Raw genomic sequence first — 11950 nt, 5'->3', positions numbered from 1 at the left:
TGAGAGAGTTTTATGGGGAGTTCGAGAATTGCTTGATTGCTTGAGTCTTTCAATGCATGGAGTGACTCTTGTCTATTTTACTTCATGGGACATATTCATGGGACAGACGAGCGATTGCATGCCAACATATGAGATTCATATTAGTTATATTCATGGGACAGACGATTAGCGATTGCATGCCAACATATGAGATTCATATTAGTAGGATTTAGTAAATCAAGTAAATTCAAATTTAATAATTCCTGGAGAAGTTAAATGTTAAAAATTATTTGGCAACAAATTTAGTAAATCCAGTTAAATTTTGTGAAGCTGTATAACAATTTTTGTCGATGATAGAAATATCTATTATAAAATCACTCAAATTTAACTTCTTAAAACATTTCAAAATATTCAAAAACTGCTTGCTTCTTAAATTTAATTAGTTTTTTATTTTAAATTATAGTAATTAATAATTATATATTTGCTAATTTAAGTTATTAATCATAAAAATTTAATTAAATTCCTTATTAAATAAAATTTAACATTAATAAAAATTATTAATTAGTGATTAATTATTTTAATTTAAATTTACTTATAAATTTATTGATTGAATACAAAGTTAATGTTTATATTTTAACTAATTTGTAAATAAATAATAACTACAAAGTTATTTAAGTTTAATTAATCTGAGAATATTTTAATTAATTATTAATTATTTTTCAATCAAATTAAAAAATTAATTTCAATAAGATAACATTAATGAAACCCTCGCCTACATCACTGCTCCGTCCCCGAAGCCCTCCCATTTCGCTCCCCCCTGTTTCGCCGAAACCATCGCCTTCGTGACCGAACCCTCGAGATACAGTCGCAATTGGAGCTAGCTGGGAACGCAACAACGGGGTCGCGGCTTACAGTTTGTTGTGGAGGGTTAAGCTTGTGCATTTGAGTGGCCATATCTTATTGGATTTGGTTATTATATTTCGGTTAGTGTTGCATTCATATGTTTTGTGAATGGTTTTTTGTGACAAGGGTTTGATTCTAGCTTCATTCGATGAACTTTTGTCTGTGCTTTGTTATTGTGAAGATTGACAAGTGCAAATTTTAGTTTGATGGGACTAATTTTAAATGTTTTTAGTGCTTTGTTTGCAGCCTGTGAACGGTTTTCTTTGCCTTCGTTAAAAACAATATGCTTACTAATTATTACATGAGTGGCAAGCTAAGGGGTAAAATGCGGTCATATTTCATGCTTTAGTTTTATTATATGAAACTTGGATACTTAAGTTTCCCCCTAAAAAATGAGTTTTTTTTTTTATGATCTCCATGTATTTGTTAATGTTCCAATCAAGTTTTCTTCCCATTTATGTGAAATAATGAACTTAATATAGATGCAAGTGCAATTGGTAATCTCAAACTATGTAATGTAAGTCATATGGATAGAGAAGGGATCTCATAAATCAGAATTAAGCTTGTGGAGGGCACAAGCCTAACTCTCCACAACAAACTTGTCAAGTATTGCCTTCGAGTTTTTGCAAGGGAACTTTGGTGGTAAATAATCGTGTATAAAGAAGACGATATAATCTAATGCGCCAACATCGATACTGAACCACTTTCTAAGAAGAAGAAAGATGAAGATGTCTGTGAGAGATTTTGCTGCTAAGGAGCAGTAGGACGAGAACGAGGCTAAGAAACACTGGTGTCCTAAGAAGAAAACTGATGCGAGAACACAGTGGAGAAAGAACGATACAAGATCGAGCTTTCTTCTCCTTCCCCCAATTTTTGTTTCTCCAAATTCGCAGATGAGTGAATTGAAAGTAAATGTGGCGCTAAAATTAATTTCTATAGAAAATATTATGTGAATGTTTAGAAAAATTTGTTATCAACATGAGTTTCTTAGGCGGCGCTTAATTAAAATTTAGGTTTGGATTTAAGTTAAATTTAGCCAAATATAATCTCTATTAAATCAAAATTTTGCATATTTCATCTCAGGTTATAGTATTTCGTCCCTAAATCATGATTTATTAAATATGACGGGCTAAATTTAAGGATGTACTTCATCATCAGAGCGATCTCTATCTCTGTTTGGTTTGATAAATTTCTGCAACACGTTGAAGTTTCTCTTCTGCCATAGTTTAACTAATATCTCTTATACACTATTAATTTAAATCACCATTCTCTTTTTGCTCAACTAACCCGTAATCCCCCAATAGTATTGATATGCTTTGCCCAATGTCACCTTATTGATATCCTTCGTAATGTCATAGAGATGAACTTCAATTCCATTGTAATAACTCCACAATTTACATTCCTTGCAAACTCATGCAATTCTTAAATCCCTATATGCGTAGCCGCTTTGCCACATGGCAAAGCCGCGACAATAATAATAGTCAATAATATATTTTAGGTAATATATAAGTAAATACCCTAGTCTTAAGCGATATAGATGTTGGATTCGAGGGGAACTACTAAATTAACTCTATACTATTTTTTTGATATTAAAAAAATATAATATTTTTTGGAAAAAAAAGTGATATGCTTGTAAATCTTCCAATTATTTTGACACATATATGTTGAAGTCGCATGTAAACTATTTATTTCGATTGATCTCCCCTTGACCGAGATGCCTTATCTCATTGAGCAAACATTTATTGAACAAGAGGGCAACAACAAAATCAAAGAAGCCGAAAGAAATAGGACGCCCCTATTTCAGTACGGTGGGGATATGGGAAATAATATTTTTATTTGAAATAAACTTTTACGTATAATTTCTTTAGAAATTAAATAATGAATATATTTGCTCGATTTTATTATTATGAGATATATAAAATCAAGTTTTCCTAAAGATATTAGTTAAAAAAAATGTGTACTTAGGGACCGAACACGATATCCTAAGATAGAATATGCAAAATTTTTATTTACTGAAGGTTATATTTGGCTAAATTTAACTTAAATCCATGCCTAAATTTTATTTAAATAATGTTATTATACACCGCCTAAGAAACTAATGTTGATAACAAGTTTTTCTACCATTTACATAATATTTTCTCTAGAAATTAATTGCAGCACCACATTTTTCTTCCAATTCAATCATCTGTAGATTTGGAGAAACAAAAATTGGGGGAAAGAGGAGAAAGGTCGATCTCGTATCATTTTTCCTCTACTGTGTTCTAACATCGGTTTTCTTCGTAGGACATAAGAGTTTCTTAGCCTCGTTCTCCTCCCGCTGCTCCTTAGCTTCGAAATCTCTCACAAGCATCTTCGTCTCTTTCTTCTTAAAAAGTTGTTCTGCATCGACGTTGGATCATTAGATTATATCGTCTTCTTTATACATGATTATTTTACCACCGGAGTTCCCTTGCAAAAACTCGAAGGTAATACTTGACAAGTTTGTTGTGGAGGGTTAAGCTCGTGCCCCTGAGTACCATATCTTATTGGATTTGGTGATTATATTTTTGTTATTGTTGCATTAATATTTTTTGTGAATGGTGTTTTGTGACAAGGGTTTGATTCTAGCTTCATTCGATGAACTTTTCTCAGTACTTTGTTATTGTTAAGATTGGCAAGTGCAAACTTTGGTTTGATGGGACTATTTTTAAATGTTTCTATCCTAGTGCTTTGTTTGCAGCCTATGAACTGTTTTCTTTGCTTCATTAAAAAGAATATGCCGAGTAATTGTTACTTGAGTGCTAAGCTAAAGGGTAAAATGTGGTTATATTCCATGCTCTAGTTTTATTATATGAAACTTGGATAATTAAGCTTTCCCCTAAATAATGAGATTTTTTTTATGATCTTGATGTATTTGTTAATGTTCCAATTAAGGCTTCTTTCCATTTATGTGAAATAATGAACTTAATATTGATGCAAGTGGAATTGGTAAGCTCAAACTATTTAATGCAATTCATGTGGATAGAGTAGGGATCGCATAAATGGGTACTCGAGATTGAGGAAACAAATAAGCAGTGCCTATTGTACGTGTCATTGCTGTCGATGAGAGGTGATCAAACAAATTCGGAGGAAGTATGCACTCAACATAACTCTTAGGTGTGTCATGCTAGAAGAAGTTATTAAAATATTTCATTATTTAATCTCTGCAAACTATAGTTTGGTTTTATATTTATGTCTGATTGTTCAAATTGATTCAGCAACTTGATGGATGCTCAAAACCAATATTGTTAATTCTTGCGTTGTTTCTTGCTTTTATGTGAAAGATTGATCTCCTCTTTATGATCAAATCCTTTCTTTAAATTTTCTATGGATCCATGCTCTTGTTTTCCTACTCTTTTGTAAATTCTAAACCTCATGCTTATTCTAAATTTAACTTTTCTATCAGAGATTAAAATCCTTGTTTCTTGAAGGGATAATGTTTTATTGAGACATTCCTCTTAGTTTTTTTAATTTAAATAGGTTTGTATCATAGCACTTAAATCTTTTTTGTTTATATTAACTTCGTGCAATTGTAATCATTATCATTATAAGCATTGTTAACTTTATCCCACTAATTTGGGATGGACTTTAATCGTTTCTTTTCATTAATTTTATTGAGTGTGGCATGATGTGTTGCTCCTATTTTGCCAAATCTATTTGCACAAAATTTTTTCATGTTACTTGTAGTCTATTATTTTTTCTATCTAATCTTTTCTAGCTTGTTTTTATTCTAATTCGTGTATCTTTTACCTTCTCTTATATATATCAAAATCATCTCAAGTTTTTTTTTTCTTTTTTATCTATCTTTAATAGATTCTACACTTACAACTCGCATATAATCATATTTTTTTATTGACTATTCATCATTGCATTACCTTAACATTTTTATTTTTTACGCATTCAAATTGGCTTTCATATTAATAATTTTACTTTTTTAATGACTTAGAACTTAAATCTATATACCTTAGCTTGGATTTTTATAATTATATAAAATTTACCTTTTAGTCTCAATGATATTCTCCAATAACTTATTATGTTGAGAAAACCCTAATTCAATCAACCAACTTTCCCTTTAGAATTTGTATTGTCGCTTATATCCTTATTTTTATGCTATAATGGATTTGTAAAAAAAAAATTAAAATCAATTAGCGTAGGTAATCAAATCTAGTTTAGCCCCACCACCTATAAGGGATGTAACTAATTAATTTGCAATTAGTCAATGAATTAATTCATTCAACCCTTTAATGCTTGTAGAATTAACAGAGCAACTATGCTTCTTTTTCTCCCAAAAATAGAAAAAATTGACTAAAAGGTGTTATATTATTTCGAACCCCATATTTGCATTATGGTTTGTCTTTCTTTTTTTTTTCTTTTGCTATTAATTCATGCTTATGGAGTTTCCTCGGGATGGAAAGCTTTTGACCAAAGGAGTTATTTTTTGTGAACCTTTTCCATGGGAAGATTGCAATGGTGTGAATGAAACATCAAATGATTGAGGAACTATTAGAGATGATGGGTAATGTTGACAAATAAACAAGGAGAGCAATATAATACATGATGAGGAGTGTTAGTACTATTCTTTTTCAATGTCATTTTCCTTACATCTCAGTAATTTATGGAAAATTATTTAGAAAAGGAGACTATCATTGTGTCCTCACTGAAAGAAGCAAAACAATGGAAGTGATTCTTCTCGATTGAAATTGAAAATTGAATTCAACAATTCTTTTTTTATGATGGATATGGATGCGAAAAGATCGGAATCCTCGGATTCTGATTTTATCTTTGATTTTACCTTACACGAGACTTTTTATACTTTCTAATAATGATTGTGCTATATAAGCCCAAGCAACTATATTTCCCTATTAAAGGTTGTGCTTTGGCATATTTGCTTGGATTAATTCTATTTCCAAGATGGTAAAAGCTTCTTTTCCATCATGGAAGGCCTATTAGTGGACAAATGGTATGCTCTCAATTTTGTCTTTATTATTGTTATTTTTTATATTAAAAAGCTTATATTGTCCAGAGTGCCTGTCTATCTCGCCTTATTCATCATCATCATAAGTAGCTGCAACCTAACTATTTGGGTTTAGCTTTGTTAATTTTATTCTCTGTTAATTCTAATTTTGCTTATTACTTTTGTTTTATGCTCTTAAGAATCAAAATGATATTGATTGGATATTTTATTATTGCATTTGTGTAGTGTTTATGTAATCTCAAAAGAGTTTTTAATGCGAAACATATAAAATTAGTGAATCATAATTATAAAATAATTAAACTAGTCCAATTATTGATGAGTTGTATAATAATAATTGCATAATATTTGAATAGTCCTTGAATTTATGAGTAGGTTATAGGGATTTTGTAGAACGATGAGGAGAGGAAGGAAAGAGGGCAGAATTTTTTGTTAGTGTGTTCCAACTAGCAAAAATTATGCAAGTGTTTCTTATTATTTATAAAGTGATTGAATGGATGTTATCAATTCAAAACTTGCATAATCATTTTTAAAAGACTACTTCTAAGTAAATGAATGGTTGCTATCAATTCTAAGCATGCATGATAGTTTTTAAGAGTGCCATTGATAATCTTTTGGTGAGAATATTGAGAAGTTTTTTATTTGTGGCTATGAAATGAGTTTATATTATATCACTATCAAGTTTTAGCTTTTCAAAGTGTCTATGACACCGTTCTAGGGTACTTAGATGTTGTGATATAGAACAAATGGTGTTGGAAAAGTTGTAGGATTGATAATGTGAGTGGAGAGGATGGATGGCGGTTGCAAATGACGTGAACATCGACGGGTTAGCCAACTGGAATCAGCAAAAAGCTGTTTTTTTCTATGAATAGAATGTTTTTAGCAACATCGACGCTTGGTCGGCTGAAAACAGTGAATAGGCAGTGCGTGGGAAAAAAAGGAGGTGAGACCTACTGCTGACAGCAGATTGGAGGCGCTCGGTGGCTGTCCCTGCTTAAAATAGCTGTCGAATGTGAATCGGCGAGGTGGATCCATCACCAGTTCCTATGCAGTCACAAGCACACCACTTGCAAAAAGGATATGATACAACACTCCGAAGAGCAAAATTCAGAAACTCAACAAAACCTACATCCCAAAACCTACTACAACATATAAAAAGTCTCCTAATAGAAAAACACCTAATTGGAAAAATAAGAAAATAAGAATGAACTTAAAAGGAAGGAAAGGAAGGAATTGTGTTAAAAAAAAAAAGGGGACTGTTGAGTCTCCCGAGATCGCGGGATCCATATGCCATGATACTTACAGACCGTGGAATCACACGAAAACAGGATCACGACACCCTGCATACACTCCCACATTATTCTCCCTGGTTAGGAGAGACTTCTTCTTCTCTGGAGGAGGTTGGATCCCACTGTTGAATGTTCTTTCTCATAAAATAATGGTCGTAGTTTTCTAGGTAGCACTCAGTACTCCTACATTGTCGAACTGAATTGAAATTTAACACCCAGATTACTTCATATAACTTTACAAGAATAGCTCAAAACTTTATTTTCTTTGACATATTGGACCTCTCTCAGCAGAAGCAACTTAGGAGGTTGCTGCATGTCTAAAAATCCTGAATTTTCTTATATGAGATTGCCATTTGTCTGGTGTCAGCTTCTCAAACACATGATTCTCTTGGACTACTAATGTCTGTGCTGCTGTGCTTCTCTTAGTGCCTGCAAAAATGTAGTTCGTGTTACCATATCTTCAAACCATATCTGAATGTTCGTTATCTCAGACTCACTACTTTTAGGACAACCAATGATAATCTTGTTAGAGTCCCTCTCATGGGCTCATATTGAATCATTACCATCTCTCTATCATCGGCTGCAAGCTAGTATTCCTCTTCATTCTTCTCCTCTGGGTCTTCATCCTCTGCCTCCTCCATGACACTCTACCAGTTGAATGATTTCATTCTCCTATTGGGGCAATTTGATGCAATGTGCCCAAAATCATGACACTTTAAGCACTTTTTGGCTAGGAAAAATTTGAGAATGTTAGAGATCTCCAACTTGGCTTTACTCAGAACTAATTTTTCCTCTAGCGATTAGGCTAGGACGCTCCTTTGTGTGTACTTCTGTTGCGTGATCCTCAGTTTGAGCTGTGTTTAAAGGGTGGTGTATGCCTGATATTGCGGTGTTGTCTTTGCATATTTAGAACTAAAGTTTGTACATCCTGTAATGTTCAATATGGTTGCAAGTGTACTACATTATCAATATACGATCTCAATCCTTCCAGATATGGCGTTCTCTTTGGGCTCCACTAGTTCTCAATTCAACATGAGTTACTCAGACACCGCGGTGTATTATTCTATTGAAAGATCTTTCTGCTGTAAGTAATGATGCTTCACGAACACATCCTGCCTGTAATGCACTGTATTTCCCTTTTCATCTTAGATCAAGTAATAAGTTTGTTTTATCCCTCACACTAGCGTAAGTGTTTAAAATTTCCCACTACAGAGACACGTCTCTTTAGCTTGATAATATTTAGTTTTATCCTTGTCATTTGGAACATCCTTATACTTAAAGAATCGTTCTATCGTTTGGATCAATGCAGCCATCGAAATTTGGTAGATCCACTTTGACTCCAAAATCACCACCTCTTTCTATACTCAATACCAAATCGGCGCGACATCAACTCTTCATCACTTGAAGCTTCTTGGTGGAAAGGTTTTTCTTCATCTCCTTAATCAGAGTGGTCACCGTTATTACTATAGGTGACTTCCCCATGTTGTCTTCTTTCATAATCAATGAGTCTGCTACAATTGGAGGATTTCCCATTGTATGTTCTCCATGGTAATTTCCTGATCGTTGAGGGGTTTTCTTTGGTGGCACTGCATTCCATTCTTTTAACTGAGATTCAACCTAGCTCTAGCTCGCTCTGATACCAAATGACATCGTTCTAGGATTCCTAAACAGTATGATAAAACACAAAGGATGTTAGAAAAGTTGTAAAATTGATTATGTGAGTGGGTAGGATGGATGACGGCTCAAAACAACGTGAACAGAGAATCGGAAGCAAAAAAAAGGTGATTTCTTGCTCTAAATAGCAGGTTGTGGTTTTGACGTTTGTTCAACTGAAAACAATGAATATTCTGCTTGTGGGAGGAAAAAAAGGAGGTGAGACATGCAATTGGACAGTAGATTGGAGGCACTTGGTGGCTCTCCTTGCTGAAAACAACGGTTGAATGCGAATTTGTGAGTTTCAGATGGCAAGGGAGATTTACCACTTGTTTTTAGGCAAGTTACATGCACAGGACTTGCGAAACTAATAGGGTACCACACTCCTGAGACAAAATTCAGAGATTTCTCAATATTCATAAACTCTTAAAAATTGCATCCCAAATCCTACCACAACAAATAAAAAGTCTCCTAATAGAAAACACCTAATTTGAAAATAAGAAAATAGAAAAGGATTGAAAAACAAGAAAAGGAAAGAAGGAAGCTTGCTAAAACTGAAATAAATAATTAATAAAAATGAAAATTGCGGCTAATTCTTCTGTGGTCTCGGGATCTATATGCTGCAATACTCGCAGACCACAGAAATCCTGTAGAAACAGGATTGTGGTATGCCACATTTGCTCCCGCATGTGTCTACCAAATCTAATATAGTTTATATGATTATGTTTTATGGGATTATGTGCAATAGTGATGTCTAATGTATTATTGCATTAGAGCCTCAACACCATTTTATTCAACCTTTAAACCTTTTGGGATAATTTTTATCATAGAAATTTGTAAATTTTTTAGTGTCAGAGATTTAATTTGGCTTCTAAGCTATATATTGTTGTTTCCTTTTTTTTTTTAATGCGCATAGTTGCCTTTAAAGAACATGCAATATACTGATGTTGACTTTTTGTCATTTGTAAAATTCACCTAATCTCTAGTTGTGTATGGGCCAAATATTTTACTTTTTTAAATATAAATCCTTTTCTTGGTTTTTATTCAAATTTTGTAGAATTATATATATTGTCATATGAGGAAGTTATGCATGAATTGATTCACTATACCAACAACGTAGACAATGTTTGATCTCTTATGTGATATGTAGATAAGTCTGCCCATCAATCATTAAGAGGACGCTTTTGCTATTATTGTTTTTTAAAACTTCTCCAATTTTATGATTAAATTTCATATGGCTCTCTACGGATTTGCATCCCAACCTATCGTTTATTTCAACAATTGTTATATATTTTTTTTGTGATTCGAAGATTCCATATTTATTGTGTATAATTTCAACAAAGTTTGTAGCTTATTTAATTTTTTGATTTTACCTTTTTGGAGAATTTTTTTTTGTAATTTTTTTTCATTCTTTTCAAGTTTCTATTTGTGATGATGACATTGTCATAATTGTTTTAAAACTCTCCTTTCGTGACGTATGTTTCCTATATAATGAATAGTCTCATTGAATCTATTTGCAATCTATGCTGAACATTGCCTTAGCCAATCTTATGCTTGGAGATTCCCTTAACTCATATAATATCTTTTTAGCTTGCATACTTTTTGTTTGGTATTTGAGTCAAAGTACAGGGGACCTCCATATATACTTCCTTTATGCCATTGCGTAAGGAGGCATTCTTCATTATCAAATTTAGTGTTTTCCTGTTTCTTTTAGTTGCTAAAGTTAAAAAAATTCTAGTGGTTTTCATTTTGCTAACTGGAGCAAATATTTCAAATTAAGTCATCTCATATTTTAGAGTGTAGCCTTTGGCTACTGGTATAATTTTAATTATTGGTAACCTTGTAGTATTTTGGGTCGTTGCAGAGTATTACACCAAACTTTAAAATATAGAGTTTGGCATTTGTGAATTACGAGCCTCCAGAAGGTACTTAGCCGATTTGTATGAAGTCTAACTGATCTCCACAAAAGTCAGTTATGGTAATTAATTAAGCAATGCAATTTATCATTTCGAAGCTTTTTATATTTTGCTGTTTAAAAAGGCTTTCATTTTTTTTTTCTCATTATCATCTTTATTCGAAATCACATTACGCAAATTTTTAGAGATTGTTATAGGGATAAACATAATATGTTAGTTAGTTAGAGAGGATTGGCGATCATAATAATTTTTTTTATGATAAATTAAGTATAAGTTATTTTTAATTGAAGATTTTGTATTTTTTTAGACTTAGGGTGCGTTTGGGACGGCGGTGTGGTGGCGGTAACTGTGTTTTGTCTGCGCTCTCACAAAACTGTAGCTGAACGCTGCATTTTCCTACCAAACATTGCTACCCGCAGTGGCTGCTAGAAAGCTGCTGTCTGACTTCTTAATTTTTTTTTTTTTTGTAAAAAACCCCCCGGGTTTGAATAGCATATTCTTCTTCAACAGCTTCACAATTACTTTTTCAAGCAACTGCGGTTGCTTCATACAAACCCTTAATGGTCCTCTCAATAGATTCATTGATAGAGGTTGATTAGGTTGATCCTACTTGCATAAGTTTAAGGAACTGAATCTTCTCTAGGCTCACTTTGGTAGGAGTGGCCGATTTGAAGTAGAATCGTTTACTAGGAAGAGGGGGTAAGGATGGACAATCTCGAAGAAAAAAATTATCTGTGAATGTTATTTTTTCTCAATTGATATTAAAAAATCGATCTTTTTGATTGAAATTAGAATTAGAGGATATTTGCATTTCTCATGGGGGATGTAGCATTTTTACCTTTTTTATGTGGGAGAATAGCCAGTGAAAATACTTTTAATGCTCGGGGATAAAGCTTTTTTCTTTCAATTTTTGGGAATGTATATAAACGAAGCAACACTTATAATTATTTTGGGAATATGATTTTTGGAGGTATTGAAAGGGTTAATTTGTTTAACATTTATGAAGGACTATTGGACACAAGAATTTCCTAGATGACAAATTTATGATATGGGCGGTTATTAAAATCACTTCCCTTTAACATTATTTAGGTTATTTTTTATGATAGAAAAATAGCTCTTGTGGTAGCAAGTGACTATTATCATGTTCAGTCATTCTATTTTGTTGGGGCATGAACACAAGAGAGGTCATACATTATTCATTTTATTAGAGTTATCCGTAG

General features: G+C 32.7%; 1 protein-coding gene across 2 annotated transcripts in view; it reads left to right on the top strand.

Moving 5' to 3' along the window:
- Nucleotides 1-771: 771 nt before the first annotated feature.
- Nucleotides 772-11950, top strand: part of LOC110027622 — an 87692-nt gene continuing 76513 nt past the window's right edge. For both annotated transcript variants that reach the window (XM_020729124.1, XM_020729123.1), the window contains exon 1: nucleotides 772-962. The gene's annotated coding sequence lies outside the window, so the exon portion shown is untranslated. The remainder of the gene's footprint in view (nucleotides 963-11950) is intronic.

Source organism: Phalaenopsis equestris, unplaced genomic scaffold (assembly GCF_001263595.1).
Source record: "Phalaenopsis equestris unplaced genomic scaffold, ASM126359v1 Scaffold000431, whole genome shotgun sequence".
NCBI classification, from domain to species: domain Eukaryota; kingdom Viridiplantae; phylum Streptophyta; class Magnoliopsida; order Asparagales; family Orchidaceae; genus Phalaenopsis; species Phalaenopsis equestris.
Note: the sequence above shows the minus strand (reverse complement) of the source record. Positions and strands in the feature narration are given on the sequence as shown.